Below are 23,528 nucleotides of genomic sequence, written 5' to 3'. Positions count from 1 at the left end.
TTAAGGCTTGCAAGGGATCAGTATTGCTTTAAGAATCAGCAAGCCTCAGGAATTATAGGAAGGTGCATTTTCTTTGCCTTCGAAACTGCCATTTGGAGACTGCGATTCAAAGGTGCATTCTCGTTACCATAGATACAGCCACTGGGAGTGAATCTCATGTGATACATTTGTTACAATTCAGTTTTGAACTGGCGTTTAGTTGAAGACCATTTGTTCCAACAGAACACAGACACAGAGGACACAGTCAGACAGCTGTGATGTTTAGCACACCTGAAAAAGAGCTCTCAACCATTTAAACTGAAGGAATAGGAATTTAGTCTGTTTAATTATTATCTCTCAAAATTCTAAAACATCAAGCCAAAATAGAGATCTCTGGTAATTTAAACTGAAGGAAGGAAGTTAGACTGTGACAATCGGTAATCCCTCAAAAACTCGAAAGTCAGATTGATTCTGTTGAAAGTGCTTGCAAGTCGTTAATTGCTGAAATTCGCTGGAGAAGGAAAGCAACATTCTGTGAGGATTACAAGCAACAGTGGACTGTAAATTTGCAAGGATTCTAATTTTTTCTATTTTAAATGTTGTTTATATCTTCATAGTGTTTAAGAATTTAGTTCTTCTAATTAAAGAGTTAATTTGTTGATTTAAAGACACCTGGTTTGGTTAGCCTCATTCGGGGGTTTATAGATTGTATAGTTTGGCTGGGTCTTTCTTTAATTTGGAAAGTTTTAAATGATATGTTAGGCGATCTGTGGAGGGATGGGATTGAATTAACAGTGCGTTGGTCCCACCACAATCAGAATCGTATATTTTGATTGGGGGCTTTGACTGGAGCGGTCGGTCGTAACACCAGCTACTTTCTCGAAGTTCTCTGGTAAGGGCAGTGATTTTTTTTTCCATTTCTTCTTTAGTTTACCATTGCCATTATGTAATATTCTGATGCTAGTAAGTCTTTTAACAGGATATCAGAGAGATTGAACCCTATATTACATTATACTACAGGCAAGGTCAGTATTTATTGCCCATCCCTAATTGCCTTTGAGAAGGCAGGACCCCTATTGCAGTACTAAGAGGGTGCCTGCTTTACAGAGCTGTACTGTAGCAGACAACACTGCAGGAGATGAGTAAAGTTGTATGTCTTCACTGCAGAATTGTTGTATGCCTTATCAATCCCTCCAGAGTGACTGGCCTAAGAAAGCATTGGCATAGGTCATGAGCTGCCTGCTAAGCTGTTTGGTTGTAGATGCACATGACCAATGGAATAAAGTGTGAACAATTTCTGATGGTAAATGCCATTAATTGGAGCATAAATAACCGTCGATGGAAAATGAGCACTTTGAAAGAAATATGATCTAGATCTTGAAAATGCTGAAAGTCTGAATTCTGACAACTTCTCAGTGTTTATTTGTTCTTTATTGTCTTTATTGTAGACTGGGTTTATTTGGCTTATCTGAGGTATAACTTTCCTTTATAGTGTCAGTTTCTTAAATTGGTTTGGGGAGGAATATCTTGCTTTCTCTGTCCAATTGACTTTTAGCTTCTAAGTGTTCACTACATCACTTATGTATTTGACCACTGAAGACGAGTGAGGCACGGATCTAAGCTGGATTTATTTTTTCTAGGTTTCCTTTTGCAATTCTGTCAGTGTTCTCTGCTTTTCCATTTTACTGTGGATTCCTTGGTGAACCAGTGTTATGACTGAAAACATGATTTTTGCACAAAACTCTTTGTGCTAAATGATTTTTCCAACCCTTGCTGATCTATGTTAGCTGCAGTCAAGCAACACTTATAATTTTTAAATTCTCATCGTTGTTTGCAAATCCCTCCATGATCTCACCCCTCCCTATCTCTGGAATCTTCTCGAGCCGCACAACCCTTCGTCTAATTCTGGCCTCTTCCGCATGCCCGCGTTCAGCTGCTCTGGAAATCCCTCCCTGCACCTCTTCGCCTCTCTACCACTCTCTCCTTCTTTAAGATGCTCCTTAAAACCTACCTCTTCTGATCAAGCTTTTGATCATCTGCCCTAATATCCCCTTATGTTGCTTGGTGTCAAATTTTGTTTTATGATGCTTCTTTGAAACACTTTGGGATGTTTCATATTAAAGGCACTATACATATATATAGTATTTATATATGCACACACATGTTGTCTGAAGTATCATTTGGAACACCATGGCTTGAAAAATAATCTTCCATTTTAGCTGTGACTTTCTTTCCCCTAACCCTTTTGTATTGTTAATCCGTAATTTTAAAGAAAACAAAGTAATAGCATATATGAGAAAAGGCAAAAGGCCTGTCCTAGAAATTACTGATTGCTGAGCCTGACATCTATTGTAGATCATCAATTTGGTAACAGTTATACTATTAGGAAGTCATGAACTGTTACAGTGTGCAACTTAGTGCCTGCTAGCAAAGCAAAACCATATCCTCCCAGGGCTAATATTGCTCCTTCCCTGTTCATCCAGTTGAGGCAGATTTAGATATTATCTCCCTGCCAACACCACCACTGAGATTTCAGCCATTATCAGGCCCCACCCTGAGCCTTGCAAGAAATGAAACCCGATGGAAAAATACAGATGCAAAAAAACGCTTGATCCTCACATTGAGCAAGATTTTGACCTCCACCTCCTCTGATGATTACGACTTAAATCTGTCCTTTGTCCTCTCAGGTACATTTCAACCTATTCACTGGCTGTCAACCATCCCCTCAAATATCCAATGCCTGCAACTGCCCCCCCACCACAGTCCCACCCCACCTCTTCATTGGTAATATTTCTCTTCCCCATGTCTCAATCCCCCTACTTCTGCTAATCTAAATCCCCATTCCTCAGCATTCCCTTCCACTCTCCTGTACCTCTCTGATCTCCCTTCCTCTTTCCTTCCTCTCACTTCTCTGTCCCTCATCATTATCTCCTCTTCCATCCTCTTTCCCTCCCTCTCTCCCTCCCTCCCTCCCTCCTTCCCTCCCTCTCTCCCTCCCTCCCTTCCTCCCTCCTTTTGCCCACACTTCTCCTCATGTTGATTTCATTATCCTCCCACTCTTGAACTCCAATTGACCTGAAAAATTCAAAATTGGCCTTCACTACCTGTGTTGAACGCCACAGGAGATTGACTGCCTAATTAACCTCTACACAGAACTATTGTCACTGGTTTTCAGTAGCTAAAGTAATTTGCACATGGTTTCTTAACAGCACTATGTGAAGAAAATAGTTTGTTGTTTTTTTGCTGTTGGTTCAGTCATTTTAGTTGGAAAAACAACAGCCTGGCATTTGCTGAAAAAAAAGCGTGTAAATGACGCATGTTGTTATTAATGTGCAAATCAGTCAACTGCTTGTGACAAGGAAGAGATACTCCTTGAATTGTGAGTCGACACAAGTTGTTAGACAATTTGTACCGCTCCTGCCATTAGCTTTGCAAACTTACATCTCATGCTTAACCTCCCCATGAGTTTCATGAAGTTGCTGCATTTGCACATTGTTGGTCATTAAACTTGCCACCAAGTTAAGTCCAGTATTTACAATTGCAAATACCCTTTAATGGCATGATAATTGTTAATGACTGCCTATCAACACCTTTGACCCTGAAAGTGAGCTATTTGAACTCTGGCATCTCATTCCTTTCGGCAGTGAATTGTTGGAGACTTTAAAAACGTCAAATTTAAATTTTTTTTGCAGTTTTTCCTTTGTCTCTTTTTCTCTCTTAATTCAGTCTTTCTTCCCCACACATTTTTCCTCTCTCTGTACTTGATTTGACATTAAATTCACCTATTTTAATTAACCCTTCTTCTCTCTTTATTTCTCAATCCCTAAATCTCATTGGTTAAGGAAATACACTGTTGGTCCTGTCATTCAGTAATTTCCCAGATGCTCTGCAGTTCATTGCACCATGCCATTATCAGTTCGCACTTAAAGGTCAAAAGATTTTGAGCTGGAGGTTACAGGAAAAAATTTAAGTAACTAGGCATGTTGTGGGATACCCTACTGCAGCAAACCCGGCCTGATGTTCAATAATTACAAAGTTAGCTGGTGGCTTTCACTCGAGTCTGATCCATTGCAATAAAACCTTCATGATCTGAAATCCTCAGTGCTGAAGATATTTGGATTTAAGAAGTTTTCAACATCCTAAGTTTTGTTTATTGCAGGGGTCTGCAACCTGCAGTTCCAGAGCCACATGCGGCTCGTTAACATCTCATTTGCAGCTCCTGACCGTTTCCCGTTGGATCACATTAATGTGAAAAAGCCTAAAATAAATTAAGGCAAGAAAAGTAAGAGCCATGTTTTTATTGTGGTGATAAAAAAGCTAATCATTATGCTGCACGATACAACATAATGAAAGACATCATCAGGCTCCAAATAAACCTGTTCAAGTGGTGTAGCTGCACCATGGTTTAGATCATACCTTTGGTTCGAGGAACACATTTTATGGTTGTGACCATTATTGTTTCTAATATAGGTGAGACAATAAATTATTCTGAATGTGCTATTAGAAACTTTTTTTAATCACAAGAATCAATAGGCGAAAAAATTGTCTTAATTCTACGCATCTTAAGTTATAGTTTCTTTTAAAGTTGACCTTACTGACAAAATTAATGTAAATAAAAATCAAAAAATGCAAAAATTCAGAGTTAGATCTATTTTAATTTCCATTTTTTTTCTAGTGATACATAAATTCAATAGATGCATTTTATTATATATGCAAATTATGAATTTAAACAGAGACTCTTGGCAGTTTGTCAAGTATTTGGTTTAGAAAAGTGGCGCAGTGGTTAGCACCGCAGCCTCACAGCTCCAGTGACCCGGGTTCAATTCTGGGTACTGCCTGTGTGGAGTTTGCAAGTTCTCCCTGTGTCTGCGTGGGTTTTCGCCGGGTACTCCGGTTTCCTCCCACCACCAAAAGACTTGCAGATTGATAGGTAAGTTGGCCATTATAAATTGCCCCTAGTATAGGTAGGTGGTAGGGGAATAGAGGGACAGGTGGGGATGTGGTAGGAATATGGGATTAGTGTAGGATTAGTATAAATGGGTGGTTGATGGTCGGCACAGACTCGGTGGGCCGAAGGGCCTGTTTCAGTGCTATATCTCTAAAAAAAAAAAATGCTGAAATTTCATCTGTGGCTCCCAATAGTTTTTATTTTTTGATATTTAAAAAAAAAAGTCTTCAGGTTCTAAAAAGGTTGCCAGCCCCTGGTTTTTTTGGTGCTGTAATATGTCAAAATGCAATATTCTTTTTGTTGAGTAACACTGGCCCAAAAACAGTCAATAATAATGTTGCGAGGTAGGCACTTGACAAGGTGAATCATATCTCAGGGATAAATAATGAATGAGAAGTTAAAGATAGTTGAACAAAAAGATGCGGCAAGAGTGGGAATATGAGAAAACTATCACTGTGTCACTTGCTTCTTCGCACCTTAACCATGGGGTGAACAGTGCTTTTGGTGAAACCTGCCAATGGGTTGCTTGCTTTCTTGGTGCAAGGAAGCATGCCAGAGAGACACAAGGAGAAAATTGGGGAAATATACAGAAAAATGTATTTGTCTGTCTTGTTTTAAAATGAAAATCGCAATTAAGATCACTTTTAAATTGGCTGTCTCCTGTATTTTTGAAATATGCTGAGAACATTTCATTCTGAAATATTGGTGAAAGAAATAAAATGTTAAAGATCTTTAAAGAGAGCATAGAGTACTATAATTATTAAGAAGATAAAGTATAGTGAGTACCTTGCCAGTGGTCAGATCAACAATGGTGCTTAGAGAGTAGAGAACAGACTCCGAACATGCCATTTTGATCTGATTTGGAAAAAATCAAGTGGGGAAAGGGGAAGAAAATTAATTAAGGTTTTACAGAAGCTACCTGATTTCAGCAGCAGTAAATGCTCAGGAAGATTGTGAGAGCAACATTGAAATACATAATATGGCATGGATGTTGGAATCATTGAATAGTACAGGAAACCATTTAGCCCATCAAGTCTGTGCCAGCTCTTTTGAAGAGCAGTCTAGGTGGTCCCACTCGTCCGCTCTTTTCTCAAATCCCTGCAATTATTTCTCCCAAGTATGTACCAATTCCTACTTGAAGACTGTGAATTAAATCTGTAGTATCAGCCCATCAGGCAGTTTATTCCAAATCCTAACTACTCATAGCGTAAAAATGTTTTCCGCGTGCTGCCTTAGGTTCTTTGTCTTAAATCCGTGCCTTCTAGTTATTGACCCTTCAGCCATTGGAAATAGTTTCTCTTTGTTTACTTTATCTAAACCCTTCATGGTGTTAAACATCTCTATCAAATCTCTTTTTAGTATTATAAATAAAATCAAGAAATGCTGGAACCACTCAGCAGGTCTGGCAGCATCTGTGGAAAGAGAAGCAGAGTTACCGTTTCGGGTCAGTGACCCTTCTTCGGAACTTCGGATGCTCTTTTTAGTATTCTCTGCTCTAAGGAGAACAGCCCCACTTTCTCTATTTTATCCACATAACTGTAATCCCTCATCCCTGAAACCATTACAGCAAATCTCTTCTGCCACCTGTCCAAACCCTTTACGTCCTTCCTAAGGTGTGGTGTCCAGAATTGGACACACTACTCCAGCTGGAACCAAATTAATGTTTTGTATAGATTTAGCCTAACTTTCTGGCTTTTGTACTTTATGCTTCTATTTATAAAGCCCATGATCCCATATGATTTATTAACTGCTTTGTTAACATGTCCTGCCAACTTCAAAGATTTGTGCACACACACACGCTCATCTGTTCTTGCTCCCGCTTGAAAATTGTACCGTTTAGCTTGTATTGTCTCTCCTCATTCTTCCTATGAAAACATATCACCTCATGCTTCTTCTCTGCCTTGAATTTCATCTGCTATGCCTCTGCCCATTCCACCAGCCTTTTTATCCTCTTGAAGTCTATTACTGACTTTTCCGAATCAACAAGGACATCAATGGCCTTTACATCTAGAGGACTAGAATTCAAGGGGTGAGGTGGATAGAAGTCATGCTTCAGCTATGCAAAGCCCTGGTTAGACCTCCCTCCTCATCTCTTAATAAATGAGCACAAAAGGAATAAAAATTGAACAAAATCTTTCCATTTGGTCACTGCCTGATTCTATTTATTGGTAGGTTTTTCTCCTTCAGCATCAAGAAATTCTGAAACATCCTTTGTTCACTACGCATTATTTTGTGCATAAATTTAATTTAAAACTATTGCAGAAGAGTAGAAAAAAATATTGGGAAAATTTAATGCTCTCCCCCGCGGCAGATTGGGAGGCGGGGAGAGCATAAAATTGGGTGGGATGTTGGGGGGGTGGGGTGGTGGGTTCCGACCACCCCCCCCCCAAAACATTTAGTCTGGGGCGGGAAGTCCTGTGAATGGCCTTCCTGCTCTGCTGCCAATTGAGGCCCTTAACTGGGCAGTTAACCCTCAATTAAGGGCCTCTTCTCACCTCAGCCGTAATTAGCCATGCAGCGGAAAGCCCTGTCACTGCACAAGAAGCACGGCACGGAAAACTGTGCAAGCTGCTTTCCGGCTCTGGGGATGGGGGCACGGGTGGGTCCCTGGTTAAAAGGCACAGTGCCTGAACAAGGGACCCAGCATCGGGAAGGTGGGGTGGGCCGCTCAGAGCCACCCCCTTGCCCTTTTACCGACCACCTTCCCCCGCGAGATCCCTCCTGCCCTAACCTACCTGTGGCCAGGGTCCAGCGACGCTCCTCGACCTCCGGTACTGTTCCTCCAGCAGCAGCCACCACCTCCGCAGTGGCGCTGTAGCTGTCAGCCTCTGCTTGGCTGGCAGCTCTTCAAGGGCAGGATTTCTGGCAATGGGTTCCTTGATCCTGTCGAAGGTCCACCACTGTCCACTCAAGTTCCTGATTGGCACTAGATTCGGCGGGCCTACCTAAGAAGAGGCGACGCGAGGATCTCGGTGTCGCTTTTTCCAGACATTGAAACCCCTGCCGCCAGAATAAAATTCCCCCCGTGTTTCTGTTATATAACTGAAATGTAGAGACAAGCGACATTGTACTTGACTTGGTACAGAAAAAAATTAATTGTCCTGTAAAGTTCTGGCTCAGTAGTAGGGCTCTGGCCTCGAATCAGAAAGATGTGGTTCAAATCCCTCTACCTCCCCCTCTGTGTATAAGATCTATGCTGACATTCCAATACAGAATTGAGGGAGTGCTTTTGGATGAAACATTAAACCGTTGTCCCATCTCCCCTGTTAGGTGGGCCTGAAAGGACCCGTGACACACTTATGAAGAACTGGAAAGTTTTCCCTAATGTCCTTGCCAATATTTATCCTTCAGCCAACAACACTAAAACAGATTACGTGGTCATGAGCAGATTGATGTTTGTGGGACCTTCCTGCATTCAAATTGGCTGGCACATTACAACTGTGACTACACTTCATAAGTATTTCATGTCTGTATATCACTTTGGGAGGCCCTGAAATAGTGAAAGACACGATATAAATACAAGTCTTTTTTTACGAAGAATGAAGGCGAAGTTTTTTTCTTGTTCATGCTAGTGTCTAAAAAGTTAGTTTAAAAACCCAGATTTTTAAATTGACATTAAGAACCAATTTTAATGTTTGTTGCATTCATTTTTTTTCTGGCTTTCTCTTGCTCTTTCCATGTCACAACAACAACTTGCATTTATATTGTGCCTTTAAAATTTCACGAGGCGCTTCACAGAAATGTAATCAGTCAAAATATATGCTGAAATGAAGAAGGAGATATTACGAGTCGAGCAAAAGCTTGGTTAGAGGTGTCTGTTAAGGAGGGCTTTAAAGAAGGAAAGGATGATGGCATGGAGGAGGGATTTCTGTAAGATTTAGAACCTTACTTATAATTTGTTCTTGGACCAGACAATAAGAATACGGACAAGGAGATACCTGATGTAGTGATATCAGGATGATTATGAAGGGAAAAGGCAGTACTTAACAAATTCAAGGCAGTTGATATCCAAGTCTGAGTGGCCGGTACTCTCCACTGGCTCCAGTGGCACAGATGGCTCGGGACTCCTCTTGTCTCTATCTGTGTCATCTTCAAATCTGTGTGTGAACCTCTCCAGATCTGTTCCTTTACTTTTTGTAGCCAGTGGCTCCTCTTGTGCACTGATTGGTTGATTCATACATAGCGCTATTTGGTTTGGTCCTGCCATTTCATTTGTCAGTACTGTCATTTGAATATTAATCATGATCATATGTGCAAAACAATGTGTTCTTGGTGCAGAAACAATCCATTATAACCTCAGGTTCCATTAGATCATACATTTCTGGTGAGATTTATCCTGCTTTTCTGTGGCATTTTGATCACAACTTGTTTCATAGTTTTTGATATCTGTTCTTTTCTTTCCCTTTATCTGTTTATGCTATTAGTCCACATCACAATGTAATTCTGGTTGACTCAAATTATATAGGCAGCATTTTTTTCAATAAGGTATACAGCTAAAGTTAACTCTTCACTAACCAAAAGGTTATCCAAAACATATATATGGAAGTACATAAAACTCATAATACAAAAGATATAAAAAGGCCAGAAAAATGACAATCAGCATTTCTTACATTTCGTTAGGGAATTCTAAAGCATAGGACCTAGACTGCTGGGAAGTGGAAGTGAATGAAAACAGATACTGCACTATGACCACACAGGATGTAATTTGTGACCGGTTAGGGCCATTTAATAATGCATTTACAACAGTATCAGTCCCTACAATGAGATTGATGGGCCCAATAGCTTACTCTGCAGAGACCACATCTTCATTTTGAAGATGGTCCTCTGGTGCATTATCCAACTGGCTATTAATGTGTCAAGTGCTTCAGAACAGTATGATTTAGCTTAGATTACTATGGTTCATTATCCTTTCATAACCTCATGACTTTACTTTTGTCTACATGACACAATATCTGCCACTTGTCAGCCCAATTCCCCAATCTATCCAGGTATTTCTGTATTTGATCCTAGTAAATGGTAATCTTGATCTTTTGACCAATTGTAGCATATTTGCCATTCCTGGTCTGTGGTTTTTCATCACTTAGGAACATAGGTCTTAGGAGCAGAAGTCGGCCATTTGGCCCTTTGAGCCTGCTCCACCGTTCAATAAGATCATGGCTGACCTAGTTGTGGTCTCAACTCCACTTTCCTGTCTGCCCCCCACAACCCTTGAATCCCTTGTCCAATGAAAATCTGTCCAGCACAGCCTTGAATAAATTCAATGACCCAACCTCCACTTCTTTCTTGGGGAAGGGAATTCCACAGACTAATGACCCTTTGAGAAAAAAAATTCTCCTATCTCTGTCTCAAAAGGAAGACCTCTTATTCTTAAACTGTGACCAGAGAGAGAGACAGAGCATGGCAGGAGCAGAGCAGAGTGAGTATACTGGTAAGCTTTTAATTTATCTTAATCTCAATCAATCAAATATTTTTTTTTTTATTCATTCATGGGATGTGGGCGACGCTGGCCAGGCCAGCATTTATTGCCCATCCCTAATTGCCTTTGAGAAGGTGGTGGTGAGCTGCCTTCTTGAACCGCTGCAGTCCATTTGGGGTAGGTATACCCACAGTACTGTGAGGAAGGGAGTTCCAGGATTTTGACCCAGCGACAGTGAAGGGACTGCGATATAGTTCGAAGTCAGGATGGTGTGTGACTTGGAGGGGAACTTGCAGGTGGTGGTGTTCCCATGTATTTGCTGCCCTTGTCCTTCTAATTGGTAGAGGTCGCGGGTTTGGAAGGTGCCGTCGAAGGAACCTTGGTGCATTGCTGCAGTGCATCTTGTAGACGGTACACACTGCTGCCACTGTGTGTCGGTAGTGGAGGGAGTGAATGTTTGTGGATGGTGTGCCAATCAAGCGGGCTGCTTTGTCCTGGATGGTGTCGAGTTTCTTGAGTGTTGTTGGAGCTGCACCCATCCAGGCAAGTGGAGAGTATTCCATCACACTCCTGACTTGTGCCTTGTAGATGGTGGACAGGCTTTGGGGAGTCAGGAGGTGAGTTACTCGCCTCAGGATTCCTAGCCTCTGACCTGCTCTTGTAGCCACGGTATTTATATGGCTACTCCAGTTCATTTTCTGGTCAATGGTAACCCCTAGGATGTTGATAGTGAGGGATTCAACGATGGTAATGCTGTTGAATGTCAAGGGGAGATGGTTAGATTCTCTCTTGTTGGAGATAGTCATTGCCTGGTACTTGTGTGGCGCGAATGTTACTTGCCACTTCTCAGCCCAAGCCTGGATATTGTCCAGGTCTTGCTGCATTTCTACACGGACTGCTTCAGTATCTGAGGAGTCATGAATGGTGCTGAACATTGTGCAATCATTGGCGAACATCCCCACTTCTGATCTTATGATTGAAGGAAGGTCATTGATGAAGCAGCTGAAGATGGTTAGGCCCAGGACACTACCCTGAGAAGCTTCTGCAGTGATGTCCTGGAGCTCAGATGATTGACCTCCAACAACCACAACCATCTTCCTTTGTGCTAGGTATATCTCCAGCCAGCGGAGGGTTTTCCCCCTGATTCCCATTGACCTCAGTTTTGCCAGGGCTCCTTGATGCCATACTCGATCAAATGCTGCCTTGATGTCAAGGGCAGTCACTCTCACCTCACCTCTTGAGTTCAGCTCTTTTGTCCATGTTTGAACCAAGGCTGTAATGAGGTCTTGAGCTGAGTGGCCCTGGCGGAACCCAAACTGAGCGTCACTGAGTAGGTTATTGCTAAGCAAGTGCCGCTTGATGGCACTGTTGATGGCACCTTCCATCACTTTACTGATAATTGAGAGTAGGCTGATGGGGCAGTAATTGGCCGGGTTGGACATGTCCTGCTTTTTGTGTACAGGACATAACTGGGCAATTTTCCACATTGCCGGGTAGATGCCAGTGTTGTAGCTGTACTGGAACAGCTTGGCTAGGGGCGCGGCAAGTTCTGGAGCACAGGTCTTCAGTACTATTGCCGGAATATTGTCAGGGCCCATAGCTTTTGCAGTATCCAGTGCATTCAGTCGTTTCTTGATATCACGCGGAGTGAATCGAATTGGCTGAAGTCTTGCATCTGTGACGCTGGGGACTTCAGGAGGAGGCCGAGATGGATCATCAACTCGGCACTTCTGGCTGAAGATTGTTGCAAATGCTTCAGCCTTATCTTTTGCACTGATGTGCTGGGCTCCCCCATCATTGAGGATGGGGATATTTGTGGAGCCACCTCCTCCAGTTAGTTGTTTAATTGTCCACCACCATTCACGGCTGGATGTGGCAGGACTGCAGAGCTTCGATCTGATCCATTGGTTACGGGATCGCTTAGCTCTGTCTATCGCGTGCTGCTTATGCAGTTTGGCATGCAGATAGTCCTGTGTTGTAGCCTCACCAGGTTGACAGCTCATTTTGAAGTATGCCTGGTGCTGCTCCTGGCATGCCCTCCTGGCTTGATGGTAATGGTAGAGTGGGGGATATGCCGGGCCATCAGTTTACAGATTGTGGTTGAGTACAATTCTGCTGCTGCTGATGGCCCACAGCACCTCATGGATGCCCAGTTTTGCATTGCTAGATCTGTTCGAAATATATACCATTTAGCACAGTGGTAGTGCAACACGACGGACGGTATCCTCAATGTGAAGGTGGGACTTAGTCTCCACAAGGACTGTGCGGTGGTCACTCCTACCAATACAGTCATGGACAGAAGCATCTGCGGCAGGCAGATTGGTGAGGATGAGGTCAAGTATGTTTTTCCCTCATGTTGGTTCCCCCACCACCTGCCGCAGACCAAATCTAGCAGCTATGTCCTTTAGGACTCGGCCAGCTCGGTCAGTAGTGGTGCTACCGAGCCATCTGGATGATGGACATTGAAGTCCCCCACCCAGAGTACATTTTGTGCCCTTGCCACCCTCAGTGCTTCCTCCAAGTGGTGGTCAACATGGTGGAGTACTGAGTCATCAGCTGAGGGAGGGCGGTAGGTGGTAATCAGCAGGAGGTTACCTTGCCCATGTTTGACCTGATGCCATGAGACTTCATGGGGTCCGGAGTCGAAGTTGAGGACTCCCAGGGCAACTCCCTCCCTACTGTATACCACTGTCCCGCCACCTCTGCTGGGTCTGTCCTGCCGGTGGGACAGGACATAACCGGGGATGGTGATGGCAGTGTCTGGGACATTGTCTGTAAGGTATGATTCCGTGAGTATGACTATGTCAGGCTGTTGCTTGACTAGTCTGTGGGACAGCTCTCCCAACTTTGGGACAAGCCCCCAGATGTTAGTAAGGAGGACTTTGCAGGGTCGACAGGGCTGGGTGTGCCGTTGTCGTTTCCACCGCCTCGGTCAATGTCGGGTGGTCCGTCTGGTTTCATTCCTTTTTATTGCCTTCGTAGTGGTTAGGTACAACTGAGTGGCTTGCTAGGCCATTTCAGAGGGCATGTAAGAGTTAACCACATTGCTGTGGGTCTGGAGTAACATGTAGGCCAGACCAGGTAAGGACAGCAGATTTCCTTCCCTAAAGGACATTAGTGAACCAGATGGGTTTTTATAACAATCGACAGTGGTTTCATGGCCATCATTAGACTAGCTTTTTAATTCCAGATTTATTAATTAAATTCAAATTCTACCTTCTGCTGTGGTGGGATTCGAACCCATGTCCCCACAGAAATACCCTGGGTCTCTGGGTTACTCGTCCAGTGATAATACCACTACGCCACCGTCGACCCTATAAATATTCACTGAGACTTGATTGATTTAGTATTATATAAACTAAAAACTAAAGCGGATTTTATAATTTATAATACAGAGTGAAAGAGCCGAGACCAGCAGAAAGTGTATCCGCTCAAATCGGACAACTTGATACATAAACTGTATTGAGTATTATTAGGGTTTATCAGTATTTGTAAGGTTTACTAATAGAAGTAAGGTTTATTAGAATTGGCAAGTTTTATTAGCATTGGTCAGGTTTATTACCAGTAGGAAGGTCTGCATATCTGTGTAATCAAGAAAATTATAACTTTAGAACAGGTGAGTAGCTGGTGAGTATTTTTTTGAGTAAGGGTTATTTTAACCAGTGAACTGTATTGATTTTTAGTCGGATTTATCAGTACTAGTAAGATTTTATTAATAATTCTAAGGTGGTGTAATATTGGTAAGAATTTTTGTTAGCAGTAACAAAGGGTCAACTAATAAATAAAGGAATGACAGGTGTGCTTCAACCTCGAGAGTGCACCTCCTGTGTTATGTGGGAGCTCCAGGATACTTCCCGTATCCTGGATAACCATTTGTGCAGGAATTGTTGTCAATTGCGGCAACTTGAGCTCCGGGTTTTGGAAATTGAGCGGCAGCTGGCGACACTGCGGTGCATTTGTGAGGATGAGAGTTACGTGGATAGCACGTTTTATAGATGTGGTCACCCCACAGCTTAAGAGTATGCAGGGAGAGAGGTAATGGGTGAACACCAGGCAGTCAAAAAGAATCCGGCAGGTACTGCAGGAGACCCCTGAGTGCATCTCACTCTCCAACGGGTGTTCAGTTCTGAGACTGAGGAAAGTGATGCTTCACGTGGGGAGTGCAGCCAGAGCCAAGTCCATGACACCACAGGTGGCTCAGCTGCACGGGGTGGGGGCGGGGGGGGCGTTACAGGGAAGACTGGAAGAGCCATAGTGATAGGTGATTCAATAGTCAGGGGACAAACAGGTGTTTCTGTGGCTACAAACGTTATCCAGGATGGTGTGTTGCCTCCCTGGTACCAGGGTCAAGTGGCTGCAGAGCATCCTGAAGGGCTAGCAGTCGTAGTCCACATCGGAACCAACGACATAGATAGAAAGAGGGATGTGGTCCTGCAGTCAGAATTTAGGGAGCTAGGTAAGAAATTAGCAAGCGGGACCTCAAAAGTAGCAATCTCTGGATTACTCCCAGTGCCACGCGCAAGTGCGTATAGAAATAGAAGGATAAGACAAATGAATGCGTGGCTGGAAAGATGGTGCAGGAGGGAGGGCTTTAGATTTCTCGGAAATTGGGACTGGCTCTGGGGGAGATGGGACCTGTACAGGCCGGACGGGTTGCACCTGAACAGAGCCGGGACTGAGTTCCTTGCGGGACATTTTGCTGGTGCTGTTGGGGAGGGTCTAAACTAGTTTGGCCGGGGGATGGGGCCCTGAGGGTAGACTCAGTTGGGACAAAATCAGAAATGAAAATGGAAGGCAGAAAGTTAATGGATGAGTCTGGAAGACAGGAAACAAAGGTTAGAAAATAAAAAAAACAGTTTGGCAGTGCTTAAGGGTATCTACTTCATTGCAAGGCGTATAGCAAATAAAGCAGATGAGCTGAGGGCACAGTTAGACATGTGGCAGTATGATAACATAGCTATTACAGAAACATGGCTTGAGGGACAGGAATGGCAGCTCAACGTTCCTGGTTACTGGGTTTTCAGATGCGATAGGAAGGGGGATATAAGAAAGGAGGGGGAGTGGCAATTTTAATTAAGGAAACTATTACAGCTGTGAGAAGGTTCATCAAATGAGGCCATAGGGATTGAGCTAAGGAACAAAAAAAGGGCAGTCACACTGCTGGGAGTGTACTACAGATCCCCAGTCAGAGGGAGATAGAAGAGCAGATATGCAGGCAAATCTCTGAGAAGTGCAAGAACAATTGTGCAGTAATATTAGGGGATTTTAACTACCCCGGTATTAACTGGGATAGTTTTAGTGTGAAAGGAATTGAAGGAGCAGAATTCTTGAGGTGCATTCAGGAGAACTTTTTTGCCCAGTATGCCCAGCAAGTCGAACAAGAGAGGGCGCGGTTTTAGACTTAGTTTTAGGAAATGAAGATGGGCAGGTGGAAGGGCTGGCAATGGGAGAGCATTTTGCTGGTAGTGATCATAATTCAGTCAGTTTTAACATAATTACGGAAAAGGACAGAGATAGAACAGGAATTAGAGTTCTCAATTGGGGCAAGGCCAATTTTACTCAACTGAGTGACTTAGCGAAAGTGGAAAGCTACATGAAGATAAATCGGTATCAGAACAGTGGGAGGCATTCAAAGAGGAGATCCAAGGGGTTCAGAGTAAACATAAAAAAAGGGTGAGACGGCCAAACTTAGGGCCCCATGGATGTCAAGGAGCCTACAGGGTAAGATAAGGCAGGAAAGGAAAGCTTATGTCCGACACCGAGAACTCAATACTACAGAAAGCCGAGAGGAGTTTAGAAAGTGGAGGGGTGAAATCAAAAAGGAAATTAGGAAAGCAAAGAGAGGGCATCAAAGAATATTAGCAAGCAAAATCCAGGTGAACCCAAAGATGTTTTATCAATACATTGAGAGTAAGAGGATAACTAAGGAGAGAGTAGGGCCCATAAAAGACCAAAGAGGTAACCTATGTGTAGGGGTGGAAGTTGTTGGTATGGTTCTTAATGAATACTTTGCGTCTGTCTTCATAAAAGAGGGGGATGATGCAGATATTGTAGTTAAGGAGGTGTGTGAAGTATTGGATGTGATGAACATAGGGAGAGAGGAAGTATTAATGGGACTAGCATCCATGAAAGTTGATAAATCATCTGGGTCAGATGAAATGTATCCTGGGCTGTTAAAAGAAGCAAGAGAGGAAATAGCAGAAGGTCTGACCATCATTTTCCAGTCCTCACTGATTACAGGGTATGGTGCCGGAGGATTGGAGAACTGCTAACGTTGTACCTCTGTTTAAAAAGAGACCGAAGGATAGACAGAATAATTACAGGCCAGTCAGTCTAACCTCAGTAGCGAGCAAATTATTGGAATCTATTCTGAGAGACAGGATAAACTGTCACTTGGAAAGGCACAGGATAATCAAGGATAGTCAGCATGGATTTGTTAAGGGAAGATCTTGTTTGACCAACTTGATCAAATTTTTTGAAGAAGTAACAAGGAAGATAGATGAGGGTAGTGCAGTTCATGCGGTCTACATAGATTTTAGCAAGGCTTTTGACAAGGGTCCCACATGGCAGACTGGTTAAAAAAAATAAAATCCCATGGGATCCAGGAAAATGCAGCAAGGTGGATGCAAAATTGGCTCAGTGGCAGGAAACAAAGGGTAATTGTTGACGGGTGTTTTAGTGACTGGAGGCTGTTTCCACTGGTGTTCTGCAGGGCTCAGTACTGGGTCCTCTGCTTTTTGTGGTGTATATTAATGATTTGGATGTAAATGTAGGGGTCATGATCAAGAAATTTGCAGATGACACAAAGGTTGGCCGTGTGGTAGATAGCGAGGAGGATAGCTATAGGCTGCGAGGAGGATAGCTATAGGCTGCGAGGAGGATAGCTATAGGCTGCAAGAAGATATTGATGGTCTGGTCAGATGGGCAGAAAGGTGGCAAATGGAATTCAACCTGGAGAAGTGTGAGATGATGCATTTGGGGAGTTCAAACAAGGCAAAGGAATACACGATAAATGGGAACGTACTGAGAAGTGTAGAGGAAGTGAGGGACCTTGGAGTGAGGATCCCTGAAGGTAGCAGAACAGGTCGATAAGGTGGTTAAGAAGTCTTATAGAATCCTTTCCTTTATTAGCCGAGGTATAGAATATAAGAGCAGGGAGGTTATGCTGGAACTGTATAACTCATTGGTTAGGCCACAAATAGAATACTGTGTGCAGTTCTGGTCACCTCATTACAGAAAGGATGTAATTGCACTAGAGAGGGTACAGAGGAGATTTACAAGGATGTTGCCAGGACTGGAAAAATGCAGCTATGAGGAAAGATTGGATAGGCTGGGGTTGTTCTCCTTGGAACAGAGAAGGCTGACGGGAGAGTTGATTGAGATGTACAAAACTGTGAGGGGCCTGGATAGGGTGGAGGTGAAGGGTCTATTCACTTTAGCAGAGAGGCCTGTGACGAGGGGGCATAGATTTAAAGTGATTGGTGGAAAGATTAGAGGGAAGACGAGGAAAAACTTTTTCACACAGAGAGTGGTGGGGTCTGGAACTCACTGCTTGAAAGGGTAGTTGAGGCAGAGACCCTCAACTCATTCAAAAGGTGTCTGGATATGCACCGAAGTGCTGTAATCTGCAGGGTTATGGACCAAATGCTGGAAGGTGGGATTAGAATAGGTGGATCGTTTTTCAGCCGGCACAGACATGATGGGCCGTGGCCTCTTTCTGTGCCTAAACTTTCTATGATTCCACATGTCCGCTAGTTCTAGTTTCCCCCACAAGAGGAAACATCCTCCCGGTATCCACTCTGTTAAGTTCCCTCAGGATCTTACATGTTTCAATAAGATCACCTCTCATTCTTCAAAACTCCAGTGGGTATAGGGCCAAACTATTCAACCTTTCTTCATAAGATAAGCCCTTCATAGAAAGTTTAGGAAATTTATGGCACACTAAGAGGCCACTTGGCCCATCCTGTCTGTGCCAGCTGAAAAACATTCCACCCATTCTAATCCCACCTTCCAGCATTTGGTCTGTAAAAACGATCCCTGGAATTAGTCAAGTGAACCTTCTCTGAACTGCTTCTCACGCGATTATATCCTTTTTCAAATAAGGAGACCAAAGCTGTACACACTACCCCAGGTATGGCCTCACCAAGGTCCTATACATCTGCAGTAAAATCTCCCTACTTTTATACTGCAAAATGCAAAATCTGTTCTAGTGCACTCACATTCCGTTTTACATACTTGCCAATGTTTAACTCCTTCAAAGAACTATCAAGATCAGCATTTACCTAAAAAGTTAATAAAGTAGTTGATTTGGTAGGCAGTAGAGCTGTTTCTTTACTACTTTTTTACAAATGCTTATCTTTTTAGCTGAAGATCAGCCATTATGGAACAACGGAACAGGCTTGAGGGACTGACTGGCCCTATGTTCCTATATTGTAAGTGCTGTACAACTAGTTGACAATCCACATATTGACAATTAACATATTGTTTGCCTTTGCTCCACGACCTTCTGGTCGGCTATTCTGTGACCTTGTCCTATCTATACCTTCTCCTTTGTTTTCTCTTACCCACCCCTGCTTTACTTATAACCTTTTACATTTCTAATATTTGCCAGTTCTGAAGAAGGGTCACTGACCTGAAACGTTAACTCTGCTTCTCTCTCCACAGATGTTGCCAGACCTGCTGAGTATTTCCAGCATTTCTTGTTTTTATTTCAGATTTCCAGCATCCGCAGTATTTTGCTTTTATGTTGGTTGACAATCCAGCTATTATATCTGGTTCCTCTCAACTTCGTTATCTTGGATGACTCATGAAGTGATATAAGTGGGGAGTAGTTCACCTATTGTTTGACTCAATTGTACTTGGGTATATGTGCAATTTGTGATCAATTATTTTCTGCACAAGTTTTCCCTTGGAGTCTCAAAGCACAAGGTATATCTTGCATGAAGAAAAAACATGGTAGTGTATCATTTACTGTTGATTTATTATTTGTATATCCTCTAGTTTCAACTATTTTAATGCTACAGTTAATTTTCTTTCACTCAGGGCTAATCAGTCTGGATGATAAATGAAATTCAAACTGCCACAGAATTTGAATCTGAATTAACAATCTGAAAACAAACTTTATAGAAAAGAACCAAACTAAATGTTAGCACAGCTGACTTCAAAATGTTTTAAAAACCTCATTAAATCAATAAGAACATAAGAAATAGGAACAGGAGTAGGCCATTTGGTCCATCAAGCCTGCCCCACCATTCAATAAGATCATGGCTCATAGCTGTGACTCCCATCTGAAAGGAATGGGTGATTGTTGTGACTCAGTTAAATAGTCTGAAATATCACTGTATTTCTAAGTAAATGACCATAGTGTAGTGAATGCAGTGAATCTGAAATACTGCAGAATTGGGACTGCCACCTTAAGAATTAACATGTAAATGGGGAGGCTGTGCTAAAATCATACTGTACTGGTCTGGTTGACACTCAGTTATACATCTTACCAGACACTGTTACAGGTTCTGTACAAGACTTCCTGTAGCTTCTCTATGTGGGAAGTGAATGAGGAAAATCAGACATAAGAATGAATTTATTGTGGTGTTCCATTAATAGCCCATTAGCAGGTTGCAGTGATTTCAAAACTGGGACATTAAAAGAGTTGTGAAGCTTTCATGGGATTTAAGCTAAACTGCTGACATACGAAGCTAATAATAATCTGTACTTGGACTAGTAACACTTTTGGAGTTTGCAAAGAACTGTGAGATAACTCATATTTATTTACTGTTTAGTAAATAACTCATTTTTCCATATTCAGTTTATAAGCATGCTAAGGAAAATGCAGGTATGCGGAAAAAAACCTGATTATGATCGAACCATTGTATCATGGTGGTAAACAAATTCAATAATATGCACATTTCAAAAGTTCAAGTCCATGAATGGAATTCATTTTCATTGGTTAGTTTGAAAAGTTCTTTAGTATTAAAGAAGATTGATGGAGTGCAACATAAAAATGAGTGCAGTGTACTTTAATCTATATTTCAAAATTGAAAGTGTGTCTTAAACATTTTATTAGTATGTTTGTTAAATTTTGATGTTCTGCAAATTCTTGTTTATAGTTTTCATGATTTCCTTGTTCTGGGAGAGTTGTTAGGCACATCCAGATTAATGTGTTATGGTTTCAGGACATTTCACTGATCTGAAGAGACTACTGAACAATTTTCACAATATGTTAAATGTACTTACCTAATAACGACATTTGTTTGATTTCAGATGCAGTTTACTGAGAACAAATATAGGTCTGACACAGGCAGGGTCACCTTTATTTCCCATCCTTGTGTTGTTGAATAACATGTTTTTACCTTGAGTTGCTTTTGCCTTCTGAAAAATAAAACTTAGTGGTTGTCATTAGTGTTTATTAATAAAACAATTCAATGATACAGCACAGAAGAAGGCCATTGGACCCATTGTGCCTGAGCTATCAAATTTGTCCTGCGACCCTGCTCTTTCCTTATAGTGTGTAATTTTTTTCCTTTAAAGTATTTTTCTAATTCTCTTTTGACTGTTACTATTGAATGTTCTTCTACCTTTCAGGCAGTGCATTCCAGATCATAGAAACTTGCGACTTTAAAATAATTCTCATCTCACCTCTGGTTCTTTTGCCAATTACATTAAATCTGTATCCTCTAGTTACCAACTCTTCTGTCACTGGAAATGGTTTCTCTTTATGTACTGTGTCAAAACAGTTCATACTTGTTACAGTAGTCTTGTTATATTGGTCACATACTGAATGGGAGAAAAGAATAAATTAATGCTGTCACAAGTAATTCAACGTATAAATATTTTGTGATGTCAGTAACGCATTGGGCACTATATAAACACAACTATTCGAATTAATATTCCTGACATCTAACCAGGGCAGACAGCTTGAAAACAGATTCATTATATGGCCCCAAAAATATATGTATTAAAATGTACTAGCGCAATTGTAAATAATCAAAAGTTGTTAACTTTTCGCAAATAATCTCCCATTGCATTGCTCATAAAAAATATAGAACTATTTAAATTATTAATCTGTTGCTATCCTCCAATTACTTGTATCTTGATTGCTCTCTACAGTTGTTGAGGTCCATTTTAAGTTATTTTTTCACACACAAATCTTTAGAATACATTTTGCAGTGTATTTTACCTGTACATTTTTATGAATAAAGCTGGTGTAAAGTGTTTTATATGAAATTTATTCAATATGCTAACTGCCATTCACTTCACTGGATGCCCATAAGGATATCCTCCATCACTTCATGCATTATAAAAGCTACTGTTTGGGAAGAATATATGAATATTTTATGTCATGTTTGAACAGTTTTGTATCAATTTGAGAAGCATGATAAAGGATTCCCTGATGGATCAGTGAGTATATCCAGTGAATAGTTGAGCTGTACAGACTAGGAAGGTCTTGGGTCAATCCTGGTCTGTTCTGAAGTGTCTGGTCTCAGCTAGGGAAAGTATAGATGTGTGGTAACAGCACTGTAGTTGTCTTCAGTACCGCATGGTCAGGAAGTGGAAATTTGTCTAGGATGCTTGCTATTCAGTGCCCCCTGCTGGTAAAGAACAAAGAAAATTACAGCACAGGAACAGGCCCTTCGGCCCTCCAAGCCTACGCCGATCCAAATCCTCTATCTAAACCTGTCGCCTATTTTCTAAGGGTCTGTATCTCTACTTCCTGCCCATTCATGTATCTGTCTAGATACATCTTAAAAGACGCTATCGTGCCCGCGTCTACCACCTCCGCTGGCAATGCGGTCCATGCACCCACCACCCTCTGCGTAAAGAAATTTCCACGCATATCCCCCCTAAACTTTTCCCCTTTCACTTTGAACTCGTGTCCCCTTGTAATTGAATCCCCCACTCTGGGAAAAAGCTTCTTGCTACCCACTCTGTCTATATCTCTCATGATTTTGTACACCTCAATCAGGTCCCCCCTCAACCTCCATCTTTCTAATGAAAATAATCCTAATCTACTCAACCTCTCTTCATAGCTAGCGCCCTCCATACCAGGCAACATCGTGGTGAACCTCCTCTGCACCCTCTCCAAAGCACCCACATCCTTTTGCTAATGTGGCGACCAGAACGGCACGCAGTATTCCAAATGTGGCCGAACCAAAGTCCTATACAACTGTAACATGACCTGCTAACTCTTGTACTCAATACCCCGTCCGATGAAGGAAAGCATGCCGTATGCCTTCTTGACCACTCTATTGACCTGCGTTGCCACCTTCAGGGAACAATGGACCTGAACACCCAAATCTCTCTGTACATCAATTTTCCCCAGGACTTTTCCATTTACTGTATAGTTCACTCTTGAATTGGATCTTCCAAAGTGCATCACCTCGCATTTGCCCTGATTGAACTCCATCTGCCATTTCTCTGCCCAACTCTCCAGTCTATCTATATTCTGCTGTATTCTCTGACAGTCCCTTTCAGTAACTGCTACTCCATCAATCTTAGTGTCGTCTGCAAACTTGCTAATCAGACCACCTATACTTTCCTCCAAATCATTTATGTATATCACAAACAGTGGTCCCAGCACGGATCCCTGTGGAACACCACTGGTCACACGTCTCCATTTTGAGAAACTCCCTTCCACTGCTACTCTCTGTCTCCTGTTGCCCAGCCAGTTCTTTATCCATCTAGCTAGTACACCTTGGACCCCATGCGCCTTCACTTTCTCCATCAGCCTACCATGGGGAACCTTATCAAGCGCCTTACTGAAGTCCATGTATATGACATCTACAGCCCTTCCCTCATCAATCAACTTTGTCACTTCCTCAAAGAATTCTCTTAAGTTGGTAAGACATGACCTTCCCTGCACAAAACCATATTGCCTATCACTGATAAGCCCATTTTCTTCCAGATGGGAATAGATCCTATCCCTCAGTATCTTCTCCAGCAGCTTCCCTACCACTGACGTCAGGCTCATCGGTCTATAATTACCTGGATTATCCCTGCTACCCTTCTTAAACAAGGGGACAACATTAGCAATTCTCCAGTCCTCCGGGACCTCACCCGTGTTTAAGGATGTTGCGAAGATATCTGTTAAGGCCCCAACTATTTCCTCTCTCGCTTCCCTCAGTAACCTGGGATAGATTCCATCCGGACCTGGGGACTTGTCCACCTTAATGCCTTTTAGAATACCCA

The 23,528-nt window shown here is 42.3% G+C and overlaps 1 protein-coding gene across 4 annotated transcripts in view; it reads left to right on the top strand.

Annotated features, from left to right (window-relative positions):
- The window catches only part of LOC137369804 (focal adhesion kinase 1), a 717,355-nt gene that overhangs the window by 223,054 nt on the left and 470,773 nt on the right, over positions 1–23,528 (top strand). The window contains exon 3 of one of the 4 annotated variants that reach the window (XM_068031300.1): positions 18,708–18,775. The exons of the other annotated variants lie outside the window; for them this stretch is intronic. The gene's annotated coding sequence lies outside the window, so the exon portion shown is untranslated. The remainder of the gene's footprint in view (positions 1–18,707; positions 18,776–23,528) is intronic. 4 annotated transcript variants of the gene reach the window in all.

Source organism: Heterodontus francisci, chromosome 5 (genome assembly GCF_036365525.1).
Source record: "Heterodontus francisci isolate sHetFra1 chromosome 5, sHetFra1.hap1, whole genome shotgun sequence".
Classification (NCBI taxonomy): Eukaryota; Metazoa; Chordata; class Chondrichthyes; order Heterodontiformes; family Heterodontidae; genus Heterodontus; species Heterodontus francisci.
Note: the sequence above shows the minus strand (reverse complement) of the source record. Positions and strands in the feature narration are given on the sequence as shown.